Here is a 14,665-nt window from a genome sequence, read left to right as displayed (position 1 = left end):
TGAGGAAGGCTGGGGAGGGCCCTTCCTCCAGGGTCATCAGCCGCTCTGCCAGCGCCCAGCTTCTGGGGCCGGTTACGGAGGAGACAATCGCACCGCCGCCATAAAAACAGGCGCTTCCTTCACACGCTTCCTCTCCGTCTCTAACCCCGCTCTTGGTTCCCATCCCGAGCACCCTGAGCCCGGGCAGGGAGGCAGCAGCCCGGCGAGGCTGTTCCCCTTGAGCTGACCAAGAGCCGAGACGTTTCATTAATAACCTCAGCTTCTCCTAGCACGTCTGATTACGATCTCTGTTTGGATCCGCGCTCACGTTACACGCCCATCTCCATTATAGATCCCCTTCTCTTTAAATCCCCACTTATCTCCTTTACCACGTAAATCACACAGAGGGCTCAGGGTGTGTTTTTTTTTTTCCTTCCCTTCCTGCCTGCCTAACTCTCCTTGCTCCAACAGCAGTTGGAAAACAAACACTGACTGAAACCGCAGCGTGCCCAGGCAGCCTCCGAGCTGCAGAGGCAGAACAAAAAGAGACCCCCGACAAAAAGAGACTCGGTGTGGGCCAAATCCTCACCCCAGCCTTCCTGGGAAACCCCCAGGAGGTGCTGGGTCCGGCCCGAGCGCAGCACCAGGGTGCTGGGTGAGGAAGCGTGAGCCCGGGCTGGCTCCCCCACCCCGTGCCACGGCCCTCTGGCAATTAAGGCAATTGCTTGCATGGAAACCTAATTATATTAGGGAAGTATTCAGTAATTTTTAGCTGTTCTGCTGGTGGCTGGGCTCCCTCCCCCTCTTGCGTGCCAGCGGCTCTGGGCAGAAGTTGCAGCGCTGGGTTCCTCTCCTCTTCCTCCGCTGCTGTGCAGAGGGGGAGCGAGGAAGAGGAGGGAGCTGGTGAGGGGGGCAGGCAGCACGCTGGGGCTCGGGTACTGGCCCTGTAGCTCTTGGGAGCCTCTGGCTGCCCTCCTGCCCCACAGCAGTTTGCCTGCAAGGCCTGCATGGGATGGCTGCGCCTTGGGGGCGCAGGTGCCCGGCCCTGGTAGGTGGTGGTGGCCTCTCGATGCCACCATGGGGAAGATGCTTCTGGATCCTCTGCTACAGCACCCAGCAACCCAGCGTTGAGCCCCAGCACGATGCCCACCTCAACTGCAAACCCCACACACCCCAGCCACTGTAAGATTTTGGCACGCCCTGGGGATCCCCCACCACGCGTCTCCATCCTCCGTGGGTCCCCGCTGCGCAAAAAAGCCCAAGGGTCACCCAGCCCCAGCACCCAACGCCCACCTCCATCCTCTATCCTCCATCCCCAGCTCCCAACCCCAAACCCCCAGCACCCAGCCCCAGCCCCCAGCACCCAGCAGCCGGCCCCATTCCCACGCCTGGCTGCCGGCTGCTCCTTTAAGAGGCGCGGAGGGGAGCGCGGCGGCGCGGCGGTTTTCCGAAGCCCCATTAATTTGCCAGCGTCACATGCTTCGCAGCTGCAGCCTGGCAGTGATTTATGCGCCTCTGAAGTTCATCAGAGGGAAAAGTACTTTCCAGGCGCACCGTATCCCCCCCCTCCCACCCCCCCACCCGCCCCTTTTTCCCCTCTCGCTCTCCCTCAGTGGCAAGAGCTCCCCGCGCCCAGAGCCTGCCCGAAAAGCCAGGTCCCATCCATCACCCCGCGTGTCACCCCCTGCCCTCGCCACCCAGCCCGGGCACCCCCCCTCTGCTCCCCGGCATCTGCGAGCAAAAGAAAACTTCCTCTGGCTTCCTCGCCTCCGCGACCCACCGAAGAGAGACCATTAATAAGGGGCAGCGCTGAGCCGGCTCCTCCGTGGGGCTGGGGGTCGGCGAGCCACCCCCCCTCTTGCACACCCCCAGGCCCCGTAGCCAAAATAAACGGCAGCCAGCAGGCCGGCGTCCCCTCCTCCTGCCGCCACCACCCACCCCCTGCGCGCCGTCCTCCGGGGAGGTTCAAAAGTTCAAGATTTTCACATTTCCCTAACGTTATTTCAGGAAATTGCTGGAGAAAGGAAAAGCCGGCGCTGCCGAAAAAGCAACGCGCGTGTGGATGCAATAATACGCACGATCCCCAGGCTGGGCTCGCCGCGCGCCAGGCCCTCAGAAAGAGCCCAATTCCCACCCTGCCCGGCACCGGCACGGCTTTTTGGCTCTCAAACTTCTTGCACACCCCTGATTTTTGCAGAATTGTTCCCAAAATAAAGCCTGGGCCCATCCCCAGCTCCTCCAAAGCGAAGCAGCCGCGGCGGTGACCAAGGCACCGCAAATGTGGGACCGTGCTCCAGCCCCATCCACGTGCAAAGCACCAGCACTCACCGAGGGATGGCAGCTGCTTTGGTGGCCACGCTGTGACACGTGTCCAACCCACAGCCCAGCGCACGCGATGCCTGCAGGGTCCCCAGCAGCACCCACTGGGTGCCACGGCTCGGGGCGCACTGCCCAGCGAGCACCGGTGGCCCCATGCCCATGGGGAACTGCAGCTTGCGCCCAGGTGTGCGCTGCTTGGCTTTCCCAGGGGGCACGCAGGCCTCCGCGCAAACCCTATTGGATTTTGGGTCCGAGCTCTGGGATTGCACCAACCTCGAAACTTGTTGAAAAGCGGCGGGGTCGCACCTGGTTCTTCATCAAAACCAGGTTAAGCGGCAGCCTTTGCTGGAGGTTCATGGGAAAGGTTCGTAAAAGCACTGAAACTCTTGGCAAACCTGAATTCGGGGTTATAATGAAATGTGAAACTCAAGCACTTTCATGTGGTTTGGGGTTTTTGTTGCAAAACATTTTGTGTAGCAGCTTTCGGCGAGAGCGCGCCGGGCGAGCACAGAACAACGCATCTGCGGGAGCGAGGGATTCACACAAACCCCGGCACCGTTCGGGATGGCAAATGATTAACTTCCACTGGGAGCCCTCTCGTTAGCGCCGAGGCTGGAGCCGTGCCACCGCCTGCTCGGGGACGTGGCGCCAGCAGGGACCCAAGAAGGTGGCGGCGGAGGGGCTGCGCTGGGGGCCGGAGCCGCGGCACCCCAGAATGTTCCCCACACAGAGTCCTCGTAGCGAGGGGTGGGAAACGGGGAGGCTGCACCGGTGGCACTTCCAACCCACGTGGCGTGTGCCCTGCTTTTTCCACTCGCAACGAAGGGAAAACATGGAGAAAAACCGCAAAAAAAAAATGCAAACTTCTTCAGTGCGGTGAAAGCGAAGCCAGGGATGCTGAATAAAAGGCTGCCAGAGGTGCCTGCAGCTGGAGCATCCCTTCCACAACAATTTAAATTCTTCCAGGTTTTAAACCAAATGGGACAGCCCAAGGGATGGGTCCCTGTGCCTGCCACCAGCCACAGCACCACGCTTGTCACTTGGTGCAACCTCAGCTGACAGCAATGAGGGGTTGGGGTGTGGGGCTGGTGTTGGTTTGGCCTCTCTTTTTTTTTTTTTTTTTGAAGTGTTTTACCAAATTCTCAGAGCATTTGGAGTTGGAGCTTCTAATTCGGGTGCTTTTGGGATTGTGCTGTAGGATTTGCCATTTTGCTGCATTTTATACCACGGAGGGCTCAGGAAGATTCCTACCCATGCCATAAGGCCACCCGACGAGGGAGGAAGAAGAGCAAATGTCTCAGACCAGCCCTGCTAATTCCGGCTGTATTTGGGTAACACGGGCAATACGCAGCTCAAACCTCCACCTCCAGCTGCCCGGCAGGGCCCCGCTCGCACAACCCGAGCCAGCAGGCGTGATGAAGATGACCTGCTGAAAATTAGCAACATAAGCAGCCCAGATTATCGATTTCCTCAAAGGAATGCGATTCTCCCCGATGAGCTCTCGCCACGTATCCATCACCCTCGTCCTCCATTAACCTCTTGCACCCGCTCTCCAAGAGCTGGCTCTCCCGAGGGCCTGGAGGGCTGCCTGCCGTGACGGACAGCGCCTGGCACACCCGAAGAGGGATCTGGAGACGTGAGGGGCACCTGAAGCCTGCGTCCATGTAGAGGTGGCAAAATGGCTAGGCAAACACAGCAGCGAAAGCAGAGCCTGCAGCCTGCTCCCACGGCACAGGAATGGGTCCTCGCACGCTCCCACAACCTGCTGGTATTGCAAAAATAAGATGTAAAGACCCCGGAGGGATCTGTGCCTGTGTTTTCACAGCCGTGCACGGTGCTGGCACCACGTCCAGCAGGGCCAAGCCACGCAGCTGCGATGCCAGCCACGGAGTACCCGCACCAGGCATCGTCTCAGAACAAAACCACATCCAAAACGAGGGAGCAGGACGCCTGGCCACGGTGCCTGGAGATCACCTGGCATCCAGGACATTTGGAAGGCCAATTTGGGAAGCTCGCATTAACAGAAATGTGCTCCCACGCTGGGAAAGCCACCAGCCCCGGGATGCCAAGCAGACACAGCACTGCTCCTCCCAAGCCACTGCCAGCACCACGCTCTGCCAGGTGAATGCTGCCAGCGTTGTACCTGATGGGTGCTTGTTCTCTGCGCCCCCAGGGATTTCTGTCAGTGCACAGCAAGGAGAAACACCCACGGGAGCTCCAGCTGCCAGAGCAAAGGGGCTGCACAAGCCCACCCAGCTGCATGGGGCCAATGCAAGGCTGCAGCCTGCGCTGCCTACAAACTCGTGCCGAGTGGGCTGTTGCTCCCACCTGTAGGAAAGCTGCAGAGAAGGCTTTTTTGCAACTTTTAATTGGGTTCAACGAATGACCGTCACTGAAAGAAAAAGTCGGTTTGCTCAGAGAACCAGCGCTGGGACGTAAGTTGCCTTCTGAACATGGTCCAGACTAGGAAGGGATTAATCATCCACATCTAAATAATAAATAATAATAACAGTGTCTGTTTTGCTCTGCCGTTCTTTCAGTATGGGCTGATTAATGCATTTGTAACAAGCAACGGCAAAGATTTTCAAGCCATCTAATTAGAAGGCCATTTCCTTCCCAGAAATGCCACTTTGGAAAAGGAAACGTGGCCTCCAAAGCTGCTGCAGTGCTGCGGAAACGCCACCCTGAACGTGAACCAAACACCCCGCTTCCCCAGGGCCCTGCTTTGCCATCACTACCACCCTCTGTTATCCCCTGGAGAGTCACAGGCATGTGAAGCCAGGTGCAGGAGGACAGGGACAGGGACAGGGATGGGGACAGGGACAGGGACAGGGACGCCTTCCAGGTGTGCTCAGCCCGGCACGCCACGGCGCGCGCCACCCGGGCTGATGTGCTTTTCCGTTCGCGCCTGGTGTTCCCAGAAAACACTACCTCCATTATTGATTCGCGCTCATCAGTCATTTTTATAACCTGCCTAGCACTTTTCCTGAAGGCCGTGACTAATTCCACTTCCCCGAGCTCCGAGGGGTGAGCGCCGTTAACTCTTTCGGCGAGGCCGGCGAGCCGCGCGCCCCGGCGCGGGCAGGACCGAGAGGCGCGCGATCGACGCGGGTCGGTGGGGGCTGCACGGGGCTCTGCACCCCCTCCCCGTCCCCTTCTCAATCCCAAACCACTCCGGCAGAAAGGCAGGTGAGATGAGGCTGGATGACCCTCACTGCTGGCGTTGGAGAGCTGGGGAAAAATGAACCAAAAAAAACAGATTCTCTGCCCAATTCTCTCTCCAAGGGAGCACCAACAACAACTCCACGTGACTCTCAGAAATAGCTGTACATCCATTAAAGCCCTCCAAATCCTTTCTGTGGGTGGGAACAAAGCCTTCCCAAGGCTGGTGGCAATGGGGAGAGCCCACTGGTGATGGGGGGACACTTGTCCTCCCCAGCTGAGCAGCCAGCAGCCACCAGGGAAACGTAGCAGGGGGAAAAGCCCGGTGGGAGCAGGTCCCCTGCCCTCCTCCCAGGCGCTGCCCAGAAAAGGAGGCAGGATCCAGCTCCCCGAGGGAAAGGTCCATTGAGTTAAATGTAGCAGATGCCATTTCCGAGGGGTGGGATACAGGGAGTACCAAACACGACATCTGCAATTACGGAAAGCCAGATAAAGAAAATCAAATCTCATGCTTCAGGGCATAGACTGATGAGCACAAGGGTCAGGAAGGAATTTCTCTCCCCTTACACAGCAGTGCACAATTGGGTCAGTGCATTACCGGGTGGCACAAGTCCTTGATTGTTTTTCCCTTTTCATATCGAAGCCTTTGGTCCTCGCCGGTGTCAGAGGCAGACGGCGGCGTTTGAAGGAGCGCTGCCTTAATCTGCTGTGGCAGGGCCAACGCTCCTCCTGTCACCCACCTCGCTGAAGACCGACACCCCCCCGTGCCAGCCAAAGGACCGTGTGGGGACCTCTCCAAAGGCTCGTTCAAAGCCGGTCCTTTTGCCTTGCTGCTCTCACACCGACCTCTGCAGCTCCCCTCTTGCACCTCAGCCTTAATTCCTCCTCCTGAAACCCTCCGAATTATAATGAGATCTCCTCCGGGGAAGGCCCTCTCCTTCCCCTGTGTTTGCACGGCGCTGGGCGCACCTCCGGCACTGTTTAAATAACAAGCAGCAGGAATACACCCGGCGATGTTGGCTTGGAAAAGAACTGTGGTGGAAAACGAGTCCGAAGCAACCGGAGAGCGCCGAGGGTTTTGTTAACAAAGGTCGGAAAGCGCTGCGGTGAGGGCGGTTGCTCTCGCTTTACGCTGCGTCCAGCGTCCTTTCTCTTCCTCCAGCAACTTCTGTAAGCTCCAAGTCGCTTAGCTGGGAGGATCTAACCACAGGGAAGAGGCTTGGGTTTCACTTTTCAAACAAAGCAAGCAAACAACCACAAAGGCCGTCCGTAAGGTGTGTCTGTCTGCATGCGACCCTTGCCGAGCCAGGCTTTGCCAAACCACACAATTCCCAACCCGGACACACAGGTCTGGGGCTTTGCCCACTGCCGGGCACCCATCGAGCAGCGATTCTGCGTTACCGAGTGTGGCACTTGTAAAACGTGCTCTGTAATTTGTAAATGTGCTCACAATTCGTAAATGTGCTCCCAATTTGTGAACGTGCTCTGCATCGGTCTCCTTCCACACCTGTTGACCCCATGAGACTTGGGCAATTTTGCAAATGTGGCAAATCCCGTCAAATAGGGTGGATCAGCCTCTTTTCGTTGTTTTTTTTTTTTTTTTTAGTCGTTATTTTACCAACCAGCTCCTACGATTAGGGCAATCTGAAGGATTAGGTTCATTAACGCTAACCGCTGCCTGATGGCATGAGTGTCCCCAGGGCTGCTCACTGCAGCCAGACATGGGGATGGATTCGGGGTCCTGCAGCAACTCTGCTCACTGCAACCATCACACAGGGCTGGATTTGGGGTCCTGCAGCAACTCTGCTCACTGCAAGCATACAAGGGGCTGGATTTGGGGTCCTGCAGCCCCCTCAGTGTGCCTGCCCTCCTGCGCCCAGGTCCCGCAGCGTGCGCCGTGCCCGCGGGCAGTGCCTCCCATCTGCACAGCCCCCAGGATCCGGCCGCGGGTGGAATCAAAGGCATGAAAACACCTTTTTGGCGGGGATCGACGTGCCCAGACCTGGGCCTTACAATCCAGAAGCGGAGCCAAAAGGAGAAAGGGAGGCTGGGATGGGGCAACGGGAGTTTCAGCATTGTCGTCGCGTTACAGGGGAATAATCTGCGGGGGAATGCTTGAAGGAGCCTGTGGCGGCTTGCTTGGGAAGATGAAAAAAAAGAGAGAAAGAGGAACAAAAGGCAGCGAAGGAGGCGGCGGCAGCCCTGGCAGCGGCTTGGTGCGGTGTGTGGCAGCACCGTGCAGCAGCACGGAGGGAACCGATCCCTGCTGCAGGACCAGGACTTGGAAAGCAACAGCACAAGAGGTGGAGGAGGAGGCCAGGAGGCTGCTGGGCACGGGGAAGCACGCACTGCAGGGCTGAAGGATGGGCGAGGAGAGGCTGGGAGTGACTGCATGGGGCCGCGGGTGGTGCTGCGCTGGGCTGCCTGGGCTGCACTCGGGGCTGGTCCCGTTCCTTGGCACCATTTTGTGCCCTCAGGTCTGACATTTCAGCGCCCCACGTGCCTCAGTTTCCCCCCCCCCAAGCAAAGGCCCCGCAACATCGTCACCGCAAGAGCTGCGAGGGGAGTTGCTCTTTGTAAGGAGAAGGGCTGGGGGGGGGCTGGGGTTTTGTTTTTGTTTTGCTGCGGGTTTGCTTTTCCCCTCGTTAACCAAAAATGTCAGCGAAACCAAGGCTGTTCCCAGAAAAAGGACTCGCACAGATGAATTAAAGTCATGTTTAGGGGGAAGAGGCGAAATAACAATGGGAATTGTCAGAAGATCCCATGTCGACCTTTTTTGCTTCTAGAAAGAAGCTTTGTATTGAAACGAGCTCTTGCTCCAAGCTGTTCCTTTGCATGCCATGAGACTCTTGGCAAAGGTTGAAATCAACCTGAAATGTTCCCAGGGGTCCCTTTTGGGTCTGTGTGGGAGCACGATCCCCCCGACTCGGAGATGTTTGCACAGCCCCAGGTTCTCCCGGGAGAAGCCTTTCCCCCAACCCAGCCCTGCTCCCCCCTGCCCTTTGCTTTCTTTCCCCCTTTTGCACCCAGGGGCTGCAGCCTCTTGGGATTTCTGGGCTCTCCAGGGCTTGCACTCATGCCATGAGACCAGTCCTGTGCCCCAGCCCCATGGGGCTGGGGGATGTCACCCATTCCCCGCGTCCCCACCAGGTCCCCGCAGCAGATGGCTCGAGGACCTCAGGTGCCTCACCCTAACACGCCCCAGCACGGCGCAGTTTTGGGGACACCAACACACAGCCGGATTAGTGAGGTCCAGAAGGTAGCCAGCCACAAGACGAGAAGGAAAAACTACAAGCTGAGACCTGGAGCAGCCCCGGTCCCTTGTGGAGGTGGCCTGGGCACCCCCGGCATCGCCGGCACCGCTTTTCCTGCTGGAAAATGGCCCCGACCCCAGTGGCCGCTGCCCTCGCCGCCCGCAGCGCTCAGCCTGGAGCCTGCACGAGGCTGTCACACCGAATGCACCTGTGAAACTGTTACAAGAATTAATTGATCATCTAAGTACAGTAATTGGAACTTGCAAAGCATAGATAATTACCTTTTATTAGTTCCTGTAGATAATCCATTATGCACTGATTAGGCCTAAGTAAGGATCTTACAGTCCTCCTTTGATTAATGGCAGATTATGGATATTAAGCTCAAACTGGAAGAGATAACTCACTGTTTTCTTTCTTGCCTTAGGAGCACGTCACCCTGTGAGTTATGGGCAGGAGTGTTCGAGGCGCCTGATTCATCCGGGGGAAATTCAGGGATATCCAAAATTCCCACCTGCCCCAAAAGTGGCCCCAAAGCAGCAGGGATGGCACACAGAGAGCTGAGCCCAGGGCTCAATCCAGGGTGGTTTTAGCTCCCAAAAAGTTATTGTCCCTCCCCAGGACACAATATCAGAAGGGAAGGGGGGACACTGGGGCAGGAGACTGTCCCCGGGGGGGCGTCTTCGGTGGGATCTGCCCCTGGCACAGGGACCCACCCCGGTTCTGTCCCACTTACAGCAGGGTGGGAACGGGATGGGGGCACCCCAGCAAAACCTGACTGCAGGCTACAGAGAGGAGGCTTTATTTTAGGAAAAAGCAGCACGAAGGCGTGTGGTTATCTCGGGCAGGCCTCCAGCTGCAACCCAGGGACCGAAAGGGGGCTGAGGGGGGGGGCATTTTCCAAGCGAATCAACAAAACCAAGCGGGGAGCGGATGCGACATGCCGAGGCGCAGGGACGGAATCCTCCTTTCTTCCTGGGCAGATAACCCGGCTTTATCGGCACCCAAGGGGATTACGAAGGAGAGGAGGAAGGGAGGAGAACAGCAAACGCCGGCGAGGGAGTTAAAAACCCCGAGCTGAGATGCTGCCCGGAGCGCCAGGAGGCAGCGAGCCTCCCTCCTCGCTCGGTGAGCCTATTAATCCCACGCGCTTGTGACTGCCAGGGCTGGGGATGAATGAGATTTACTGCCCATTAAAATAAAGCCCTCTCTGTAGTTTATAAACAACGTTGCCGCTCAGTGGGAGGTTGGACATTTTAGTTCATTAAGCGGCAAATAATCTCTGTCACTTCTTATTTTTAAGTTTATTTACACGTAGGGTTGGGTGTTGGTGGGTTTTTTTTTTTAGCCCCTTTCCTCCTCCTCCTCTCACTCGCAGCGCGGCACCGGCTGCACCGGGGCTGCATCCCAAAAGGCTGGGCTGCTCCGTATCTCGGGCTCGCTCCTCCACAGCCACGGACTGAGACCTTAGAATAATCCTGTTTATGTATTCAAAACGGTCCTTAGAGTGACAAGAAGATTATTTCTTCCTAAAAAGCTTGCTTGGGTGTCACAGCTGGGGCGCAGGGAGGCTCAGCGGCTGTCTCCAGAACCGAGGGCAGAGTTGGGCCCTGGGGGAAGGCAGAGGAATGAGTGGGGTCGGGAGATATCAGCAGGACAGGGACGGGGACAGGGACAGGGACAGGGACAGGGACAGGGCTGCCAGGAGCACCAGAGCCCCCGATGACTCTCTTCACGGCGCGTGGCACACGGAGATGCCCGGTGGCAATGCAAACCACTCCACCCACCCAAGGCTCCCCGTTTGAAAGTCAGCAGATCCCTTGGCGTTGTCACCACGCCAGGGGGAGGCCACCAGAAGCTCTCTGCACATCTGCCTGGAAATGACAACCTGGGAAATGACGGCCTTGTGTGGGAGCTGTGAGCATTTTGGCACCACAAGACCCCCCCTAGCCAGCAGCCCCGGGCTCTGCACCAGCACACGGCCAAGCACACTGCTCTGTGGCTTCAAGGGTAAGGATGCTCAAGCCTCATCGACCCTACAAACACCCCGGTGCAGGGACAACACCGTGTGACAGCCAGGGAGCCCGGCCGAGGGGTTGGGGTCCCCTCTGCACCTCCAGGACCACGCAGACGCCCCGCACGAGGCTGGGAGGCAACGAGGGCATCTGGGAGAGAGGCAACACCAAAATAATGCCCTTCTGCAAGGGGAAACAGAGTTCCCTTCTTAGTAGGACTCCAGCACGGGACCTGGGGACCTCGTGTGTCCCTGCAGAGCCAAGCAGCTCCCGCATCCCTCCCCGGGCCCTCGGCTCCCCCACGTCCCCACCCCGCCACCAGCCCTGGCGGGCAGGAGAAAATCCCTCCTCGCCTTATCTAGATCCTAAAGCACTCGAGCAGGCGGCCAATGTGCGAGGCATTGTATCCCTCGCCCGCTATCACGAGCTCACACAGTGGCACTTCATTACAGCCCCGGAAGCACGGGCTTCCTTCATAAATCAACGAAATAAAAGTCCGGGATGATGCACCGCACCGAGGGGGTAGGGCGGGGCGGGGCGGGGGGGGGGGGGGGGGAGAATAAAGAGCTTACAGTTTCCCACTGCGTGTCCCCTTTAGATAACAGATGCTCTCTTCTTAACCTCTCACTTCATCAGATCAGCTCCAGCTGTGTTTGGATCAAGTGCACGGCCTGGCCCGCGGCCAGCCCGCCTGCTTCCCCGCGCCGGTGCCAGCTCCAGCCCCGCGGCTCGGCGGCCGCGCGCTGCCTGCGCCGGGGAGGAGGAGACCTCACCAGGCCAGGGCAGCCCGGCTAAGAGCATTTCACTCGGTTCCTGCTTCCCAAATCCTTCCTAAGAGCATCTCCGGGACGGGCTCAGGTGTGACCTGCACCATCCCCGTGCCCCAGAGCTCCCAGGCCTCCACCAAGGCCTTCAAACGTGCCAGGCAGCCCGACAGCCTTAGAGCTAAACCCCCCGAGAAATCCCGCTGCTCCTAATCCCCCAACAGCACGCAAATAACGAAGCGTTATCTCGTCAGGCCTTAACCCAGTAATTACCCCGGGGGATGGCTTAATGAGGAAGGGACACCCACCTGCAAGTACAACCCCAGCCTGCCTCGCTGCCAGCTACACGAGGCGAGGGCACGTCTGTGGGAGCAGCCCTCAGCCCTCCTGCACTGACCCAGCCCGGCACAGGCACAGGAGGGGAACCAGGAGCAGCCTTTTTGGGGGTCTTTGGGGGTCTGAAGGAGCCCAGATGCCCAAGGGACCCCGACTCCATCCCCAAACCCCACAGGACCCAGCCACAGGGAAAAGCTGTGTGCCACCCAACTCTCCGAGCCGGCCCCAACACCCTCCAGGCTTTCACTCAGACGAACTCAGCCCATCGGGGAGCTTTGCCCCAGAGCGAATTCACAACCCCACACGATTCTGGGCGTCCCGCACAGCCTCGTCCCTCGCTGCCACGGCCCCCAGCGCCGGCAGCTTCAGCAAATCTCAGCCTCGTCCCCGGGGGACCACGTGCCCCGCTCGGCTAACGGAGCTGGAGCGTGAAAAGCGATCGGAGGAGAGCTCTTGGGTTACAGCTCCGAGCAGCAGCGGGGACGGGAGGGACTCTGACAGCTCCTGGCTGCGCTCCGGGCAGCGCTATCTGCGGATCTTTTACAAATAAATATCGTTGCTCATTATCTCGGCATTAAAGTTACATGCCGGGACGAGACGGGCACCGAGCTTTCCCTCGCTAATCTCAAACGGATGCCAGCCTTTTCTATGATTAACCTCCCGGGTCACGAGCTCCCCACCGCCACCACCTCGTGGGGGGGGGGACCCCGGCTCTGCTGCCACCCCCGTCCCCAGGCGAGCAGCACCACGGCTCCTCGCCTGCTCCTCCGTGAGCTCCTGGGGGGGTAAAACATCCCCCAAGCAGCTCAGAGCGGAGCCGGGGCCGGGTGTTTCCTGAGCCTTGCTGTCGCTGAGCCCCTTTTGCAGCAGAGGCGAGCAGGTGGCAGCAGGGCAGGGGTGGCCCCCGGTGCTCGGGGTGCTGAGCGAGGTATCCCCGAAGGCTGGCTTAGGAAGTGCAGTGCCTGCAGGCTGTGGTTTGGGGGATTTCGGTGCCAGGAAGGCCTCACAGTGGGGAAACCATCTTGTGCAGAACCCCCACCTCATCCCACATCCCGCAGGAGCAGGGAGAACCCAGCGCAGCATCTCCCATCTCCCTGGGAGGAGCGGGCAAGGGCTGGGTGGTGCCGGGGGCACCCTCCCCGTCCCCATTCCAGGCCCCATAAATCACCCCCCAGACCCCGGGGCAGCTCACGCAGCCCGTCGGCACTGCTCCTCCTCCTTCCCTTTCCTCCCCTTCTCTTTCCCAAAAAACCACTTCGACTTCGCCCCTTTTATCACCCACAGCACCCACCCGGGCTCCCAGCCTGCCCCTTTACCTCGTACCCCTAGGAGCGGGTAGTGAAGGACTGGGGTTTTACCCACGGGATGAGCTTCTCCATCCCGTGCTGGGCGCCCCACGTCACAGCCCAGCACCCCGGGAAACGACGTCGGGTTTCGACATCCTTCGGCTCATCAGCTGCTCGTTTCAACATCCCCGCCGCAAACCCGTCTCCAAAAGCACACCCCGTCATCACTCCCTCGCAATCCTTCTTCTGCTAGCTCCGTCTCATCCAGAAGAGCGTTTGTCACCTCGGAATAAATATTTATTAACCAAATTGCAGGTGTCTCGGGCTTCCCACCTCCTCTTCTTTCAACGGCACCTCGCGCTGACACCGGAGCTGGGCTGAGCGCCCAGCTGGCAGCTGGCAGCAGCTCCGGGGAGCTTTGCTGCTGCTTCCTTCGAGCCTGGGGTTCAAAACATCCCCAAAGCCCCACGCTGCTTTCAGGCAACGGCCTGGTTAGGAGGCAGCTCGGAGCAAGCGGATGCAGGAGGTGAGGGATCAAAAAGGGGTGGTAGGAAGGAGCCTTCTCCGGCTTGTCCTCACCGTACGTCTTGGGGAGATGGAGGGGAATTCACGCTCCAAAACCAGGGGCTAGTCCCAAAGGACAGACCCTCAGCAGCTCACCTACTGTAGGCACGGAATAAAGACTTTCTGGGCAACATCATCTCACCCAGAGATTTGTGGTGCCCCCCGGGTAAAGCTCCTCTGGGGCAAAAGACCCCCGGTACCGGAGCACCCCACCGCAGCTCTGGGCTGTGGGGCACTCCCGTGGGCACCTACAATGCCTTTTTTTCCCCTTTTATCCATGTTAAATCCCAGGAAAGACCCAGAGACTCTTGAAAAGAGCAAAGCAGCATCAGTCCTGCCTCTCAGTTGAGCAAGGCTTTCCCTTCACGTCCCTGCCACCAATAATCTCGCAACCACTCCACTCCTCCTCTCGGAGGCTCGGGTCAGAGAGCCCCGGCACTTCTGCCGAGCGATAGCCGAGTTCACAACCACGCTGCTCACCACGGGGAAGGGTTTAGCAGGTCAACTGCTCCAAGCAAAACGGGGGAGCCAAGACGGTGCCGGTGCCCCATTTATCAGCCGTGTCGCAAGGGGAGGCGTTCCTCCCCGCCCGCACGCCTGCCTGCACCCACAAAACCCGTGGAAACGGGTCCCAGATGCACTTCCGAGCCCCAAAACCGCTGGTGATGCAGCAAGCGGCTCCCCCTGGCTCCCCGCAGCACCACCTTCACCCAACGCCAAGGGAGAAATCCCCAGCTGCAGGGAGGAAAAGGGGCAGGGGAGAGCAGGGGGTGTGCGGCGCAGATGGCTCCAGCCCGAGGAGAGCGCCCTGGAATTCATATAAAAGCTGCAGGATTTAATTATCAACTTGCTTCCCCGGGCAGGGTGCCGTGAGCCTGCCCCTCTTCCCCTGCCCTTTGCCCGGCCTGGACCTTGCCTCTTCCCCAGATGCTTTTGGGGCAGTGAGAAGCCTTGTAACAGCATCACAGCACGCCGGCAGGGCAGGGCGA

General features: G+C 58.9%; 1 protein-coding gene across 4 annotated transcripts in view; it reads right to left on the bottom strand.

The window, feature by feature from the left end:
• RXRA (retinoid X receptor alpha) overlaps positions 1–14,665 on the bottom strand; it is a 100,439-nt gene that overhangs the window by 44,419 nt on the left and 41,355 nt on the right. The window contains exon 1 of one of the 4 annotated variants that reach the window (XM_084494313.1): positions 13,143–13,318. The exons of 2 other annotated variants lie outside the window; for them this stretch is intronic. The gene's annotated coding sequence lies outside the window, so the exon portion shown is untranslated. Of the gene's footprint in view, positions 1–2,057; positions 2,079–13,142; positions 13,319–14,665 lie in introns of those variants that run through there. One more of the 4 variants, XM_084494312.1, reaches the window with a different exon arrangement.

The sequence above is a fragment of the Aythya ferina genome (assembly GCF_964211825.1).
Source record: "Aythya ferina genome assembly, chromosome: 20".
Lineage (NCBI taxonomy): Eukaryota > Metazoa > Chordata > Aves > Anseriformes > Anatidae > Aythya > Aythya ferina.
This window is presented reverse-complemented; position numbering and strand designations above follow the sequence as displayed.